The 18,400-nt window shown below is 46.7% G+C and overlaps 1 protein-coding gene across 4 annotated transcripts in view; it reads right to left on the reverse strand.

Moving 5' to 3' along the window:
* The window catches only part of SHROOM3 (shroom family member 3), a 299,368-nt gene that overhangs the window by 85,276 nt on the left and 195,692 nt on the right, over window positions 1–18,400 (reverse strand). The window lies entirely within an intron of this gene.

Below are 18,400 nucleotides of genomic sequence, written 5' to 3' on the forward strand. Positions count from 1 at the left end.
CCAGAGCGCTAACAGCTGACGGCCGTTACGCCCATCGGCAAAAAAAGACAGGGAAGGAGAACCCCCGCCTCGCCTTCCAATTTCTCTTCCTCCCCCGCCCTCGACCCATTTTTTTTTCTTTCTTCTCTCGTTGGGAGACTACGCTGTTGGCACTGACTGATCTATTGTAGGGAAGGAACTGCTTTTTAATGTGCTTTGCTTTGGTGTTTTTTCTTTTGGAGAGAAGTGCTTGTTGATCAAAGTAACAAACAACAAATGTTGTTTTAACTTATGCTTCCTTTAGTTCTGCAAATTGGGAGAAGAGGAGGGCGCTGTTCTTGTTGCTGTTTTTTACCGAGCTAATGAGGCAGAATCCTCCGAACGGGAAGGGTATTTTCTCACCAAATTAAAAGCCATCTATCCTTTAAAAAATAATGAGATAAAAGTAGCTTTTCTTAAGGGAATGAAGAAATTTTAAAACAAAAAAACCTCCCACACGGTCTGAGCTCACCGCTCCATCATCCACACAGGCTGAGAAGGGAGGGAAACAGGATATTTTCCTGTTTTTTTTCTTTTTTTGTTTTTGGCCTGTAACTTGAAGTAACAATAATTTACAGTCAGAGGAATCTGATCAAAATAGTTAAGACAAATGACTGCTGACGCAATCATCTTAGGTGCCAACTGAGGGATGGTTTTCGTTGTTTTATTTCTCTGAAAATAAATTACCTCAGTTTATTTTAGGCCAGTGAGCTCAGAGCTTTGTATGAATATCACTTCATTAATGTTACTTCCATGTATGTAATTCAACCAAAGAGTCTTGCTACGTTCCTTTTTTGCAAAGAGGGATAAATCATCTTGGCTTTCTCCGTGTATCCGTGATGGCACACGGAGCTCCTGTTTCCCAGATCAGAACTCTGAGACGCACTTTCCCCTGAGGGTGGAGGCACGACGTCACATAGAAAACAAAGTCACTACCAGTTAAACCTGTTTCTCTATAGATGTTTCTTTCTGGGTGTTTATTCATCTAGAACCCGTTTTACTGAAGGACAACTATGCCACGGGTGCTGGGGGATGGAATCTGTTTGCAGGCTGGAGGGCAGAGGAAGGCATCCTAAATGAGAGCTGGCCAACCGGGAAAGGACGGACACTGAGGTCCAGAGAGCGGACGGGTGTCGGCCGGGCGAAGGGCCCAGAGGGAGGAGAGCCCAGCAAGAGCCAGGAAGGGAGGAAACCAATATGGCAGGAGGAGCGTGCAAAGGAGGAAGTGGCCAAGGGGGCGGACACAGCCTGCACCTGGAGCCGCCGCGGACGTGTAGGTCTGCTCAGGTCCTGGTTAGGAGTTTGAAAAAAAGAAACGGGAAAGCATTGGAAGACTTGAAGCAGAGGGACAGGATCAGATTTGTGTTTTAAAGGGATCGTTTCGGGGGACACCTGGGTAGCTCAATGGGTTGAGCATCTGACTCTTGATTTCAGCCGGGGTCATGGTCTCAGAGTCGTGGGACTAAGCCCCAAACAGGGAGCCGGCTTGAGTCTCTCCCCGCTTCTCCTCTGCCCCTCCCCCCAACTCATGCTTGCGCACACTCTCCCTCCCCCCTCTAAAATAAATAAATAAAACCTTTAAAACCAATAAATACAAATAAAAGGATCGCTCTGCCCGCAGTGCCACTGCTGGGAATGGAACAAGGCCAGAGCCCAGTCCGGACCCGGCCATGAGAGGACTGCCTGGAGGTGACACCTTCCCTCCCCTGCAGAAGAGAAGCTCCAAGAGCACGGGGCTTTTGCTTGGTTTATTTAACTCTACCTCAAGCACCAGGCGTGTGGCACATAGTAGATGCTTGAATATTTGTTCAACAAACAAATAAACAGACTGACATAAGTTACCTCTGGAGAGGATCAAAGGGAGGGGCTGATGAAGAGAAACACTAGGAGGCGGCCTTGTTCATCTCTTTTGAGACCTTCTTTAAAACGTCGTTGGCTTTCTTAAAGGATTTATTTTATTTTGTTTTTTTATTTCATGGATTTATTTATTTTAGAGACACGCGTGCCCAAGTGCAAGTGACGGGGAGGAAAAGAATCCCCGAGCAGGCTCCTCGCACGCCCAGCGTGGACCCTGAGCGGGGCTCCATCCCACACGCCTGAGATCATGTCCTGAGCTGCAATCAAGAGCCTGGCGTTCACCTGACTGAGCCACCCAGGTACCCCCCAAAATCTTTGTTGATTTAAAGTCATGCTCCTCTGCATCCTTTCCATGATAAAGCTATGATACAATATCTAGGTGTTTCTCCAAATAGAATGCTAACTTTAAGAAAAAGTATACAAATTAGTGGTGTTTAATACATGTACAGTGTGTGCAACCATCACCACAGTCCAGCTTTAGGACATCTCCATCACCTCTGGAAGCTGCCCTGCTCCCACTCCCAAACTCTGACAACTACGAATCTTGTTTCCATAGATTGGCCTCTCCTAAAGATTTCAAATAAGTAGATTTCTAAAGATTGGCCTTCCCTTACGATTTCAAATAAGTAGAAACATACGCTAGGTTATCCTCTGGGTCTGACTTCTTTCACTTAGCGTGTTTTTGAGGTTCATCCACGTGGCAGCTTGTTTCAACAGCTCCTTCCTTTTTCTGTTCAATAGTATGCCACTGTCAATGTACTACATCTGGTTTATCCATTCCCCCATTCATGGGTACGCGGGCTGTCTGCACATCTTGTCTCTTATGACTAGGGCTGCTGCAAACACTTGGGCTCCAGTCTTTGAGCCACAGAAGCCTTGCTCATTTGGATTAGGTGTGGGAGCTGGTGAGAAAGACAGATAGGTCAAGGAAGATGCCCAGATGTCAGGCTTGGGTAGCTGCACGGATGACAACTCAGGGAATTGGGAAAGAACAGACGCAGAGCAACTCTGATGGCCAAGATGACCTTGGGTTGGGGCAAGGGCCTCCAAGACAGGAGTGGACATCCCCAGCAGACAGGTGGACACATGGACCTGGAAGGGGAGTTTCCCCAAAATGTCTAATAAGGGGCCATTTTTTGAGCAGCTAGATTCGTGTTGAAGATTTATTTCTCAGGCACCACGAAAGCGCATCTTTGTAACTTAGGCTCTTCTCTTGAGAAATCTGATCCAAGAAGAAGTTCATAAAACACATCAAATACTCACTTTGGTTTGCATAATAAGTCTGCCTGCTCAGCATTTCCTTTTTAAAAACTGTGGTAAGGGGCGCCTGGGTGGCTCAGTGGGTTAAGCCTCTGCTTTCGGCTCAGGTCATGATCTCAGGGTCCTGGGATCAAGCCCCGCATCAGGATCTCTGCTCGGCAGGGAGCCTGCTTCCCCCTCTCTCTCTGCCTGCCTCTCTGTCTACTTGTGATATTTCTCTCTGTCAAATAAATAAATAAAAATCTTTTAAAAACTGTGGTAAGATACATGACATAAAATCTACCACCTTAGCTGTGTTTATGTGAACAGCTCAGTGGCGTGGCGAACGTCCACGGTGTGCGGCCATCCCACCACCCAGAAGACTCTCATCTTCCCAAACTGAAACTGTATTCACTAAACCATAACCCTCAGCTCCCTAGACCCCCAGCCCCTGCCAACGACCATTCTGCTTTCTGTGCCTGTGAATTTAACCACTCTGGGTACGTCATCTAAGTGGAATCACATGATACTTGATTTTGTAACTGGTTTGCTTCACTTCCCATGTCAAGGTCTATCTCTCCTGCAGCCTGTGACAAGATTTCCTTCCCTTCTGAAGCTGAACGGTATTCTGTTATGTGTACCAAACACATTTTGCTTATCTGTTCATCTGTCAACGCACAACTGCTTGGGTTGCTTCTTTTGAGTATTATAAATACTCAAATACTGCTAGGAACATGAGCGTTCGGATATCTCTTCGACTCCCTGTCTGCTCAGCATTTCCTTTCAAAAAATTAAAAGGTGTAAGAATTGAAAAATCTTTTTTAAAAAAGATTTTTATTTACTTATTTATTTAGAGAGAGAGAGACAGAGAGAGAAAGACAGCGAGAGGGACTGTGAGTAGGGGGGTAGAGCGAGAGCAGGCTCCCTGCCAAACTAGGAACCGGATGTGGGAGTGGATCCCAGGACCCCAGGATCATGACCTGAGCCAAAGGCAAATGCTTAACTGACAGAACCACCCAGGTGCCCCAAGAACTCAAAGATCTTCATCAGGCTTTAACTAAGGCTAGCTGTGATACAATATCACTTAAATAATAGGTGATCACATGACCAGTTCAAGATCATAATTACAAATATCCAGCTGCACTGAGTGAGGCCAGAACTTTCTTTAGCTTTAAGGGACCCTGGGTATTGGTGGATCTTTTATTTATTTATTTATTAGGATTTTGTGATACTTCCTTAAATCAACCAATACTGGAGCCCAAAAGTAAGTCCCTTAAGAAATTCTTGCTTCTTCTGATAATCTGTACAGTCTCAGAAGTGACCCCATTCTGTTTGGTTTTGTGATAAAGTGTTCGGTGGGAATTTCTGAATGCACTTAAAGTTTTCTGTCGTAAGTCAGGTCGGACAGGTCTACAGTGATCCAGTCGAACTCACCAGGACAGCACTTAGCAGGGAACGAGGTTTTGACATGAGATCAGGAGGTCATACCAGTGTCAGAGAGAAAGATGAGACACACGCCAGCAAACAGCAGGGAGGCGTTCTGAAGGAAGGGCGAGGACTGTCCTGACTCAGTTAACTTGCGTCGGTCTCTCGAAGATGCCATGTTCTCCACACATGAACAGAGCAGGCAGTTTGTGGAAACTACCAGAACAGGGCCATGCTTTCATTCTACCAGGCTCACAAGAGTCTGAAGAGAATTGCCAGGAACTAAGTTAATGAAGTAGGCAAGCTCACATAGCCGTCCACACCAGAAAACACCATGTGGATTGTAAGAGATGTCCACGGCAAAGCGCAGCCCGACCCACAGAGCAGTCCAGCACTCCAGCAAGGCCCTGGGTCTCACCACTGCGAGGAAGGGGAAGCTGGATGGGGCTGGGCCTTTCGAGCACTCCCTCTCTTCCCAATGGCTATTTCTTCTCTTGGTCTCCAAGCCCTGGGCCCAGGGTGCTGAGGGAGCGCCCGGCCTTCCCGGAACACCCTCCCAGCACCCCACCCTCAGCAGGTATGGAGGGTGGGACAAGAAATTAAACACAGCTTGTCAAGGGGAGGGAGATAGGAAATTAAAAAAAAAATCCCAGGAGCCCAGCCGGGCCATTCTGCATGAGTAAGGTGCCTCCTGAGCAGGGCTGGGGCTCCCTGCAGACCCGAGGTGTTTCCACTAAAGGAGACCCAAGGACACAGGTCATTATTACTCGAGGCCCACAGCGGTCCTGTTACACCGGCAACATACCCATCCCCTCTAGTTCTGGATGACATTGGCAGCTGAGCAACCCCGGGTGAGAAGAGAAGAGGCCCCTCTGCAGGGAGGGCCAGACTCCCCCTACCTCGATGGAACCTCTCCAGGCTGCACCTCCGGACCACCTAGAAAGCTTTCAAAACCGGAGGTCCAAGACCAACCTTGAACCAAGCGAGTCAGAATTCTGGGGGATGATCCCAGGCACTGTTGTTTTCAAAAGCTCCCCAGGTGATGTTCCTGCTCAGCTAAAGGTTCAGAACCCCAGCCGGTCAGTCTGCAGGGGATTCTAGCGGCATAAACTCTGGGAATGTCCATTAGCGACTTACTGCCCACGGTCCGTAAGACTACACAGAGGTTCCTCCAAAGAAATACGACTTAGGAAGCCGTGTAAGTTAACTAGGGCTACCATAACAAAATACCCAAAGTCAGGTGACTAAAACAGCACAAACAAATTGTCTTAAAGTTCTGGAGACTGAATGTTCAAGACCAAGATGTCAACAGGGTTGGTTTCTCCTGAGGCCTCTCTTGGCTCGAGGATGCCTGTCTTTGCACTGTGTTCTCATATGATCTCTCCTCTGTGGGCATCCGTGGTGCCTCTTTCTATGTTCAAATTTCTTCTCTCTTCTCTTTACATAGACGAGTCAGACTGTATTAAGGCCCACCTTAAGGGCCTCATTTTAACTTAATCACCTCCTAAAAGACTCTCCCAATAACAGTCACATTTTGAGCTCCTGGGGTTCTGGGCCTCAACATATGAATTTGGGAGCCCATAACAGAAGTTCTTTAGACGAGAAGGTTTTCCTAAATGAACTCTTTGACTTCACAACTACCAAATGTCTCATTTACTTAAACTCAGAATTTTCAGAACAGCCTGTTAAGAAAAAGAGTAGTTTTCAAAATTATACGAATGCTGAGCCACTCCGCATGGTAACTGACTACAGGCCTACAGAGAAAATGCTCTTTTATATGGTCAGAATTAATGCCAGGGAGTAGCTCACCTGTTTTGAAAATCTGGCTCATTATCTTCAGCTGCTAGGAAATGAAAACTCAACATAGTTGGTATGTGTAACCCAGATAAGAAATTGTTTGAACAGTGAGACAGGGTGTTTCAAAACTGCAGCTTCGAGTGAAGGAGGTTTCATGACTCAGATTACTGCAGAAACCAAGAAGGAAAGTGGACGGAGTGAACCAAGGAGATGGGGGCACCTATCGCGCTCATGCCCAGTCCAGAGGGCCTTGAAGAAAGTGGGTTCACTATTATCTAAAGTCCCACATTCTTGGAAAAAAGTGCACATCTGGGCTTTTATGTGAAAATTTTCACTTACTGTTTTAAGATTTTATTTATGTATTTGACTGAGAGAGAGAGAAAGCCCAAGCAGGAGGAGCCACAGAAGGTGAGGGAGAAGCAGGCTCCCCGCTGATTAAGAAGCCCGATATGGGACTTGATCTTGGATCATGACCTGAGCCCAAGGTAAATGCTTAACCAACTGAGCCACCCAGGCGTCCCAGCTGGATATCTTTTTAAAAAAAGGAATGAGGGGTGTCTGGCTGGCTCAGTTGGTGGACTGTGACTCTCCATCTTGGGGTCATACATCCAAGCCCCACGCTTGGATTACTTAAAGATTACTTAAAAGTAAGGTCTTTAAAAAAATAAAAATAAAAGCAGCTGGATAATGGGAAATGATGCTTGTTTTAAGTCTTCACCGTGAAGTGCTATTGTAGGCAGAATTCTGACGACAGCCCCCAATTTCTGTCCCCTGGTTATTATCAAACATTAATTGAGGTGCTACTGTGAAGGGAGTCTGCAGATGCAGTTAAAGCCCCAAGTTAGTTGACGTTAAGTTGCAGAGATTATCTAGGTAAGTCAGACCCAACCAAGTGAGACTTTTTATTTATTTTTTATTTATTTTAAAGATTCATTTATTTGAGAAAGAGTGAGAGAGAGCATCAGTAAGGGAGAGACAGAGAGAGAGGGAGAAGGAAACTCCCAATGTGGGGCTCGATCCCAGGACCCCGGGATCATGACCTGAGCCAAAGGCAGATGCTTAACCGACTGAGCCACCCAGGTGCCCCCCGATGTGAGTCTGTTTGAAAGCAGAGTTTTCCGTTCACAATGGCAGAATTGGGAGTCAGAGAAATTCAATAGGTCTTGAAGCTGGAGGGGCCACAGGAGAAGAAACGCAGGCTAACTCTAGAAGTGGAGGGCTGCCCAGAGTGAGAACTGAATTCAGCCAACAGCCCAAATGACCTTCGACATGGATTCTCCCAGGAGAAGACAGAGAACCCCACCCAGCTGACACCTTCATGTCAGCCTTGAGACCCAAAGCAGAAAACCCAACCGAGTCACACGCGACTTCTGGTCTCAAGAACTGTGGGCGGACACATTTGTGCTGCTGTAAGATGCCATGCCTGCGGTCATATGTCACACAGCATTGGGAAAGCAACACAACTGCTGCCACCCAATGTTGAGAAGGTTCTGGGGCAACTGGAACTGGGATGTAAAATGATATAACCACTCTGGAAATGGGCATGGACATTTTCTATAAGGTCAAGGATACATCTATTGTATGATCCAGAGTTCCACTCCTATGTACTTCTGCAGGAGAAAGGAAACCAGATGTCTCCAAACACACTTGTACACAAATACCCCAAGCAGCTTTACTTGTAATGGCCCCAAACCAAACACGGCCCAAATGTCCTTCAACGGGAGACGGGATAAACAATGAACTACTCATTTAATCATTAAGCAACAACATGAATTTTTAAATTTAATGTTTAAAAACATTGTGTTGAGTAAAAAAAAAAATACCAACACAGAAGAGTACATAGTGTGTAATTTCCTTTATAAGAAGCTCTAGACGGGACGCCTGGGATGACTGCCTTCGGCTCAGGTCATGATCCTGGAGTCCAGGGATCAAGTCCCGCATCGGGCTCCCAGCTCCACGGGGAGTCTGCTTCTCTCTCTGACCTTCTCCTCGCTCACGATCTCTCTCACTGTCTCTCTCTCAAGTAAATAAATAAAAAAATCTTTAAAAAAAAAAATAAAAGAAGCTCTAGAATCGGCAAAACTAACATATGGTGAAATCACTCCGAACAGTGGATGCTTAGATGTCGGGGACGGACCAGGAAGGGGCAGAAGGCTCTGGACTACACGGGTGCACGCATTTGTCCGGATTCATGGAACGATAAGACTTAAGATTCATACATTTCGGCTTGTAAATTATCTTTCAATAAAAATATACTTAAAAACAAATTTTAAAAAATTATTGAAGCCTACAGTGACAAACTAGTTATTGGTAAAGCGTTCGTGACTCTCCCCGAGAGGTGTCCGTTTCCAAGCAGGCAGAGCAAGAGTGAAACCAGAGACTAGTCCCTGCTGGAGGCCTACGGGCCCTGCCCCCGCGTGAAAGATCTGGGGGCAGTGAGACCTATCGAGAGGACTCAGATCTCGCCACAGATTCCACCGAACGGTCCTACAAAGGACTAACGTGGGTTTATTTTATGCCCGAGTCCAAAATGCCAAATGGTGAATGCAAAGACGCCATTACTGCTGAAGCCAGCCAAAGCAAGAAGGCTCTGGAAGGGAGCAGGAGCACGGGGAGAAGGGGGCTTGTCTGAGAACCCCGCCCCCACCCCTGTGGGACGGAGATGGCTGAGGGACAGCGACCAGCAGGGTCGCTCCAGGGGACACTCAGCGCACTGAGCACTGAAGGGCTCTCGGGACATTGCTGGGGCTTCTTCCGCATCACACATGGGGATGATACCTATTTAGGATGGGCGATCTCATAAACGAACTTATCGTTTCTTATTTTGTGAAAGAGTCTTCGTAAAGCCCACGGACACTTCACCGAGCTTCCTCAGATGTACTCTGGTGCGTGTGAAAGGTCTCTAACGGAGCTGGCAACAGTAGGCTACAGTTTTCTCAGACACACACACACACACACACACACACACACACACACACACACACACGGTTCTACACCCAAACAACCAACACGAGAAGTGATGTTTTAAAGTATGGGCTCTGCTTCGGCAGCACATATACTAAAGTATGGGCTCTGATTTTTCCAAAAAGCCCTTAATGATTAGACAGTGTGGAGGGCAGGGGTGAAAGAAGGCGCAGTCCTGGGGCCAACCCATCCGGCGGGGCGCCTGGGCCCCTGTCTGCAGACAGCCCCACCTGAGAACGGGAAGTGGCGCGTACATGGCCCTCTCCCGCCACAAAGGAGGTTCGGAGCGGAAAGCTCTTGCTAGGGAGAGGAGAGGTGGTTTGGAGGTTGGGCCCTGAGCATTTACACTGAGAGTTAAAAATGAGACAATTCAACTAGAGGGGACATCGGGTCCGAGCTTTCCCGGCCACCCGGAGAGGGGAAAATGGAATCTGAATGAGATTCTTTTTAGATGTATCTTTGTTTGTTTGTTTAATCATAGCCATGATTTGAAGATACTGTACCCGTGAATCAGTAATGGATTTGGCTACATACACCAGCAATTTAGTTACAAATTCCCTAATTACTTCCCCAAAAGGGATTTACTAGCAAATGCTACAAAGTGCAGTTGAAGCTGTGGGTTTTGCTTTTATTTGAATTGTCAGTTTTGCAGTCTGCTTGATTTGATACTGATAAGTGCTTGACAGTTCGGCTTCAAGTGGAACTGAGACTGTTTACTTGTTTTTCTATCCAAAGATGACTATGTTAGCCACTACTTGGATTCTGTCTCTCTCTCTCTCTCTCTCTCTCTCACACACACACACACACACACACACACACACTGGGCGTGTTTCCACATCACCCTGCAGGAATGCTTAAAATAACACTTATCATACTATAATTCCCTGTTTCTGGTTTGTATCCCTCACTTGAAAAATGAGGTCTTTGCGGGTATGCAATGGTCTGTCTTATTTATCCTTCCTTCTTAAAGTTGAACAGAGCATCTGTCACATAGTAGGTGGAAATATTTTTAGTCGTGCTATTTCCTGTTTTGTTTTCTAGGGAGATGGAAACCAGCACTGCTTATCTTTTTCTACGCGACACACTCTCTCCTTGCCCAAGCTCTTATCCAACCACATAATCTTCCCTTTGATTTTCTATCTTTAGAACCTTTCCCCAGGGTTCTTCCAGAAATGGGAGTTTCAAAATGACCTGGTTTATTCCAGAGGAGATCGGGCACGTTCAGGGTGGTATGGCCGTAGACGACCTGGTTTATTCCAGTTAGGGCGTGAGCATAAGTCACTAGGGCTTCAGGTCTGAAACTCAGCTTCCATCCTGGTGGGGTGGGTGCCAAGATGTGATCTGTGTTCTCCTCATGCTCACAGCAATCTGTGGGATTGTGGGAATTTATTATAAAATCTAGGGAAAAGGCCTTGGTAAATGCAAATCAGATACTATTACTGGTTTCCCTTTACCAGCATAGAAAAGGCTCAGAGGAGAAATGATTGCCCCAGCTTAGGCATTCAAGAGCATATGTGAACCCCAGACCAAGGTTTTCCAAAACCACAGCCTGGCACATTTGCTAAGCTCCAGAGAGAGAGGACAAAGTCCAGGACCTGCCCGTGTGACCACAAGGGAAGACACGGTGGTGCTGATCTGAAACGTCGCGTCCTTTGAAAGGTCCTGAAACCAGCCCAGTTTGCAGGCGACCAGGGCAGACCCACCTTAATGTACTTGGGTTGGGAAAGTTTGCTCTGTGTGGTTCTTTACTGGGAAACCCAGTTGTCACAGGGCTGAGAAGCAGGTTTGCTTTAGAATGAGCTCAACAGGCCAATGGATGTCACTGTTGCACCACAGAAAAAGAATCCCAACCCCAGGGGACCTTGAACAGTTGAACACTCACTATTTGGTGACTTTGAGCAGAGCACACCTTCCACCATCGGAAAACTATTTTAATTGGGACGGTAATTAATATTCTACTGTTAATCTCGGAGCAAGTGAAGAGTAGGCACATTTGGGTTAAGGCCCAAGTTAGGCACAGCTTTGAGCCGAGTGAGTAGCGACGTACGAATGTGTGTGTCACTTATCGGGGGAAAAGGTACAAAATGAATCAAACCAAGTCCTCTGACAGCAGATTAAACTAGGTTTCTCTCACTATACATGTCTGCCCTCCCAATTAGACCAGGCACAAAGTTATTTAATAGTACATCTGCCAGGGCACCTGATGGCTCAGTCAGTTAAGCATCTGCTTTCCACTCAGGTCATGATCCCAGGGTGCTGGGATCAAGCCCCGCATCAGGGCTCCCTGCTTAGTGGGGAGCCTCTGTCTCCATCTGCCCCTCTCCCCAGCTCATGCTGTCTATTTCTTTCATAAATAAGTACAATCTTAAAAAAATTAAAATTAAAAAATGAAAGTACATCTGCTTATCCTTAGAGTGAGACCTCGCACTACCTCAACGGCCCCGCACAAACATCTGCAAGGAATTTCTCCTCCCCGACCCAGTACAATAATCAAAGGAAGAAATCTATTGACTGGGCACGCAGCTGGTGTCAGGGACGGTGACACACTTTACACAGCTCTTCTAGGTGAGTATCGGGATTTCCATTCTTCCTCTGGGGAAACTGGGGCTCCGTAGGCGTAAGTGACGTTTCCAGTTATACAGCTCGTAAGCGACAGCGTGGCTGTGCGCCCACGTCTGCCAGCTTCAAAGCCTTGGCTCGTGTCTACATGGTGCAGTCGGCCTCGCGCGTGGTCTGATAGCCTGACCCCCACTGCGAGCTGGGCGCTGGAGATGCTGCAACGAATATGGTTCCATCTCGCCCCAGAGACGCTCCCAGAAAACTGTTGACAATTATGCTACAACCCGGAGTAAGAAGGGCTCTTGGCACGTTCCACACCACCAAGTGGGGAGAGGAGGCCCAGAGGAAGTCATCCCCGAAGCTGAGAGCGGAAGGACTCAAACATGGCAGGCCTCAGGGGCCTGCAGATGAAGCGTGCTTTACCAGCAGGAACAGCCTCCAGTGGGGGAACGACAGGATCACCTCTCATGTTAACCCAATGAAGAGTTTTTTAAAGGAATAATTGGTTTCTTTTAACTTGGACTGAGTGTGAACTGTGACTGAGAACCTACTGCCCGGCCGTGACTTCTAAGGAGAACCACAGTATCAGGCCCTGCCTGGGAATCTGGCCCCATAGATGCAAAGAAATATCTCCGTGGTCTGTCCTGTCGCCGGAACCCAAGCAGGACAGCAGGAATGGAGAAGGAAGATTGTGCTTTCCCGGTGGACTCCCTCCGTCTGGGGCCCTGACCCCAGGCCCGATAATCCCTGCTTCTGCGGGGATAAGAACCAGCCACGATGGAGGGCTCTGGTCTCTCGGAATTTCTGTACTGTCATTTCGTAAGTGGAAAATCGTGACCGGCTCTCCCTTTTCTGTTCTGGTACAAATCCTCGCACGCACAGACGACAAACGTAAGCCGCTACGGTCACAGGAGTCCTGCGACTCTTCTCTCCTGGTCCAGAAGCTTCTCTTGCTCACAGTGAGAAAGAAGGGGATCCTGGGAGACACATACCAGGGACATTTCCTGGCAATTCTTAGAGGCGTTAGAGCGGTCAGGGGTCACAGCCTATAATCGTTTCTAAATTTTCTAGCCATGAGTCTGTTAAACTGCTGTCAGACAGCCTTCACTGGCCTTTTGGGACATTTTCTTAAAATATAAGTAAATTGGGCTACTAATCCAACGTTTCTGTATTTTGGGGTTTTTTTTTTTAGGAGCTTTGAAGTCTAGATTTGGAGAAGGGAAGGGGAAGGGAAAAATCCTAGAGAGAAGGAACACAGACATTCTTTGCGTTTATTTTAACAACATGCATGAAATCCAGCTTCTAGCCCAGCTTCCCCCTTTCTCACCCAACGGCCATTCTTGGTCTCATTTACTATTTGCAGATAGAAACGACAATAGGACTGGAGGTTGACGGATTTGTCGAGAGCTCAACGGTGATGTTAAAACAAAACAACAAAAGTTATCAAATCATTGAACGAGTGCTTGTTATACCTGTGTCCCTGGCTGGGGGTCAGTGGGCATTTCAACAAAGAGGCAGAACAACGGAGTGTGGGGTCTCATGACCTCACCGGTCGGTGCCAGGGACCTGAGAGGAAACTAAAGCTGAGCTCAGGTGGGGGATATTTGCATGTGACATTTGGCAAGCTACTTCTTTGTCCCCATGAGAGTTTGGAATGCATGAAAATTACAGGTAAATACACTGGTATAATTTTCATTAAAATCAATCATTCCTCCATTTGGTAAACAATGAGCACCTGCCACGCAGAAACGCCACTGGTAACCAAGTCCATTTCTGTCTGAGTGAATTCCTGTTCTCCAGTGCAATCCCCACTGGGTCACAGCCATGTAGTGGGATGGATAGGCAGGAAGTCAGAATCTCAGCTTCCCGACTCCCTAGCTGGGTGACTTTGGGCTCTCCATGGAGCTCCAATTTTCCCATCTGCATAACAGGGACAAGATAACGTTGATATAACACAACGGCCCCTCACTGAGCATCTCCTGCACGCCGGACACCAGGAGCGCACCTGCTAACAAGTGTGACAACATCCAGTGGCCGTCCTTTCCAGCTCGCACACCCGGAAGTCATCAGGCCAGGCCACTTTATCTCTGAAATACTGCTCGAGTCTCTTCTACTTTCTACTTCCATTGCCCTGGTTCAGGCTTCATCATCCCTTGGCCTCCTAAGTTGGTCTCCCTGCTTTCACTCGTGGGTCCCTCACATCATTCTCCACATTCTGACCAAAGCAAAGTGTCACTCGCTCCCTTAAAACCATTCAATGGCTCCCCACCTCCTGGAATGAAGTCCAAGCTCTTTGAATGGCCAACAGGTCATCTTGTCTACCCTCCAGACTTTCAGCATTCCCTACCCAGCACTCAACACACACAGGCTTGTTTTCATTGCTGTGTCTCGTCTTATGCTTCACTGTTGCCTGCGTACACCTCTGTCCAGTGCTCTTGCCTCTTCCATTAACTGATATTTTAAGGCTCGGTTCTGACCAACCACTTAAGAAAGTCATCCTTGATGGCCAGGCTCCTACTCCCAAGGTGGCCGAGATGCCTTCCCCCTGTGCAGGTCCTGCTCACTGCACTTACCATATGAGCCGGTAATTTATCTATTTATGAGGTTTCCCCCCTTACTAGGCTCTTCTCCTTGAGGCAAAACCACGTCTTATTCATCCTTGTATCGCCATCGCCTGGTACAGTTGCTGGCACCCAGCCAGGGCCAGCACAGAACATAAATGAAGGGACTAAGCCAACCGTGTGACTCCCAGCTCATGCTGCTTGTGCACACCCTGCCCCATCTGACACATATCACATGTGTCTAGAACAGTGGTTCTCGCATGGAGGCGAATTTGCTCCCAAAGGACATTTCACAGTGTCCAGAGACGTCTGAGTCATCACAGCTGGGGGCGGAGGAAGCATGCTTCTGGCCTCTAGTGGGTAGAGGTTGGGGTTGCTGCTAAGAGTCCTACAGCGCCCCGGACAGCCCCGCCTCACCCCACACAACAAAGATTTATCCAGCACAAAACGTTACTAAGAGCCAAGGTTGAAAAATACTGATCTAGAGCAGGGTCTGGCCCACGGAAGTCCTCAGCATAGGATTCCTAATCCTGGCAGCCCGGTGGCGCGAGTGGCGGGAAGGATAATCATGCTCAGTGTCATCCCATAGTCGTGCCGTCTGCTGTTGTAGGTTTATCGAGCAGGGCCACATTTCACAGCATCAGCCCTAAGGGAGTTCTGCTCTACTTCCACAGTCATACTTTAAATACAGAACGCGGAGGTCCGACTCAGATCCACGGAGCGAGCCGCCTGGCTCTCCCTCCTACTTCTGTCCCGACACACACACGGGATCTATCCGCTCCAGGCCTGCGTCTCTGGAACAACCCGGTAGAAGGCCTAGACCATTCAAGTAAACCTCACCAGCTATGATGTTGGTGAAATGTATGTGTGTGTGTGTGTGTGTGTGTGTGTGTGTGTGTGTACTCAAATGGATTTCTTACTCCGTGTGAATTCATAACTTGGAAACCCTCTCCAGGAAGGCCTGGCTGCCCTGAGACGTTAAGGAACTGAAAAATTCAACATTTTGAAGTTGTCGGGTGAGTTTTTTATGAGCCCTTTGGCATAGCACTGGGGAGGCAGCAGCCTGTGACATGGGACACAGGCTGACCTATTTCTCAGGGACTTTGGAATCCCATCAACTGTGCGTGACCTCTAACGCATGTTCATACGGGGCGTTCTTCCCATCCGTTCGTACTCATCACCTAATGCTCACAGCTGGGGTGTGTGGGGAAGGAGGCGGCCTCGAGGTAGAAAAACCAGGACATAATTCTAAACTCACCACAGTGACGGCCTATAATGCAGCAGCATGACCCCCTGTCCAAACCTCGAGGCAAATTTATGACCGGTCTCTCTGGTTATCTTTAGTTCCTCTTTCAGTTGGCCTTTTAATAGTCCAGATGTCTTCTGCTTGTGAGAAGAGCCATCTTTCTTGTCTCAACAACTCCCTCTTCTCTTCAGCAAGCTCTAATTATTAAGCCGCTAACACTGACCGCCAGCGCCGAGTAGGTTAGCCTCCGCTTAACACACACTGGTGCACAAGTGATTCTGTCATTTCTTTTTTGTAACTAAATTTAACACAATTCATCTTGGAATTTCCGAGCTGAAAAGAGGTATCCTGGGACCCTTACGGTAACTTCGAGTCCCATTATATACTGTAGGAGTAACATGCTTTACTCTAAAAAACCTTTTTTTCTTTTCTTTTTTAAAGATTTTATTTTTAAGTAATCTCTCCACCCAACATGGGGCTCAAGCTCACAACCCCAACATCAAGAGTCATGTGCTCTATGAACTGAAACAGGCACCCCAAGAGAATTGCTTCATTCTAGAAAATTGTTTCAATTCCAAGATAATGGTTTTATCTACCATTAAAACCATAGTCAGGTCAAAATTCAGAGGTAATAAAGTTGGACTGTGTGAAGCTTTCTTGTTAATGCCTGGATTTTGCTGGATAGATAAACAATGTCCAAGAGTGATGACTTAGGACAGAGAATTTCCCATTGGCTTACTGCCATTAAACATACGTCAAGGGAGTTGAAGCAGATTTGTACTGAAGAGACTTCTGCTCGTTATGCTGAGGTGTCCCTTGGCTTGAGTAACTTAGTTCATTTATCATTTAAAGAAACAGAAAATGCAGCACTACCCTGCACTTAGGCTTCCTGATGGCTTGCTAGCCAACCCCCCCCCCCCGCCCCAACTATCCTTCAAATGGCAAAAGCATTACTCACTGATGGACAAGTATGGTAGGAAGCCTAGTCTCTCCTTTCAATCCTAGGAGATTCCTGACTTCTTCATTACTGTTGCATGGTGTTATGGACAGAATGCTTCATCCTACCCTCCCCACTTACACGTTGAAGCTCTAACACATGCCCCCTCCCCTGGCCAGTGTGGCTGTATTCAGAGATGGGAGCCTCTAAGAAGAAACTGAGATTAAATGAGGTCATAAGGGAGGGGTTCTGGTCTAAGAAAATTCGTGTCCTTATAAGAAATACGAGACAGCTCATTCCCCCTGCCCGGTATGCATACTTTTGTATGTACTTGGGAAAAGCCACATGAGAACATAGTGAGAAGGTGGCCAGGAAGAAGGCTCTCACCAGAAACCCAACCCTGCTGGAGCCTTGACCTTATGCTTTCCATCCTCCAGAACTGTGAGAAATAAAGTTATGCAGTCTGCACTATTCCATTAGCACTATTCCGGCTAACATAGATGGTTATTATAAAATATATTAAGGAGTGAAAAACCTACCAAGGTTATAATAATTACTATCACAACAATCATCTAACATCTGTCACTGTGTGCATCACGGCCATCAAAAAGCTAGAATTTGGGGGCGCCTGGGTGGCTCAGTGGGCTAAAGCCTCTGCCTTCGGCTCGGGTCATGATCTCAGGGTCCTGGGATCGAGCCCCACATCGGGCTCTCTGCTCAGTGGGGAGCCTGCTTCCTCCTCTCTCTCTGCCTGCCTCTCTGCTTACTTGTGATTTCTGTCAAATAAATAAATAAAATTTTTTTTAAAAAGCTAGATTTTGGAAATTAAGAAAACGATCCCATTTACAATTGCATCAAAAAATAAAATACCCAGCAATAAATTTAATCACGGAGGGAAAAGACCTTTATGCTGAAAACTGTAAGACATTGATGAAAGAAGCTGAAGACACAAATAAATGGTAAGATGGTCCATACTCATGAACTGGAAGACTATTGTTAAAATGCCCACACTATCCAGAGCATCTACAGACTCAGTGCAACCCCTATCGAAATTCCAATGGCATTTTATCACAGAACTAGAATAATCCTAAATTCTGTATGGAATCGTAAAAGACCATGAAAGGACAAAGCAGTCTTGAGGAGAAGAACAAAGCTGGCAGTATCACACTTGCTGATTTCACACTGTACAACAAAGCTGTAGGAAGCAGAACAGACATCTAGATCAACACAACACCACAGACAGCCCCAAAACAAATCCACACACATATATAGTCAATTAATTTATGAAAAAATAGCCATGAAGATACGATGGAGAAGGACAGTCTCTTTAGTAAATGGTGTTGGGAAAACCGCAGGGCTGCAGGCAAAACTGGGAAACTGGACCATTGCCTTCCACCAGATGCAAAAATTCACTCAAAATGGATTAAGGACCTGAACATAAGACCTGAAACTATGAGACTTCTAGAACAAAACATAGTAAATAAGGTCCGAGATATTGGTCTTGGTGATGATTTTTTGAATTTTACACTAAAAGCAACATGAGTAAAAATAAACAAGTGGGATACATCAAACTAAAATCTTCCACACAGCAAAGGAAAGGATCAGCAAAATGAAAAGGCAGCCTACAGAAATGGGAGAAAATTAGCACACATGGTATCTCCAATAAGCGGTGAGTATCTGGATATATAAAGAAGTCACACAATGAAATAGAAAAAAAAATTTTTTTCAATTCAAGTTAACAATGGATAAAGAACTGAAGAGGTATTCTTCCCAAAGAAGACACACAAATGGTTAACA

This window comes from Mustela lutreola, chromosome 1, assembly GCF_030435805.1.
Source record: "Mustela lutreola isolate mMusLut2 chromosome 1, mMusLut2.pri, whole genome shotgun sequence".
Taxonomy (NCBI): domain Eukaryota; kingdom Metazoa; phylum Chordata; class Mammalia; order Carnivora; family Mustelidae; genus Mustela; species Mustela lutreola.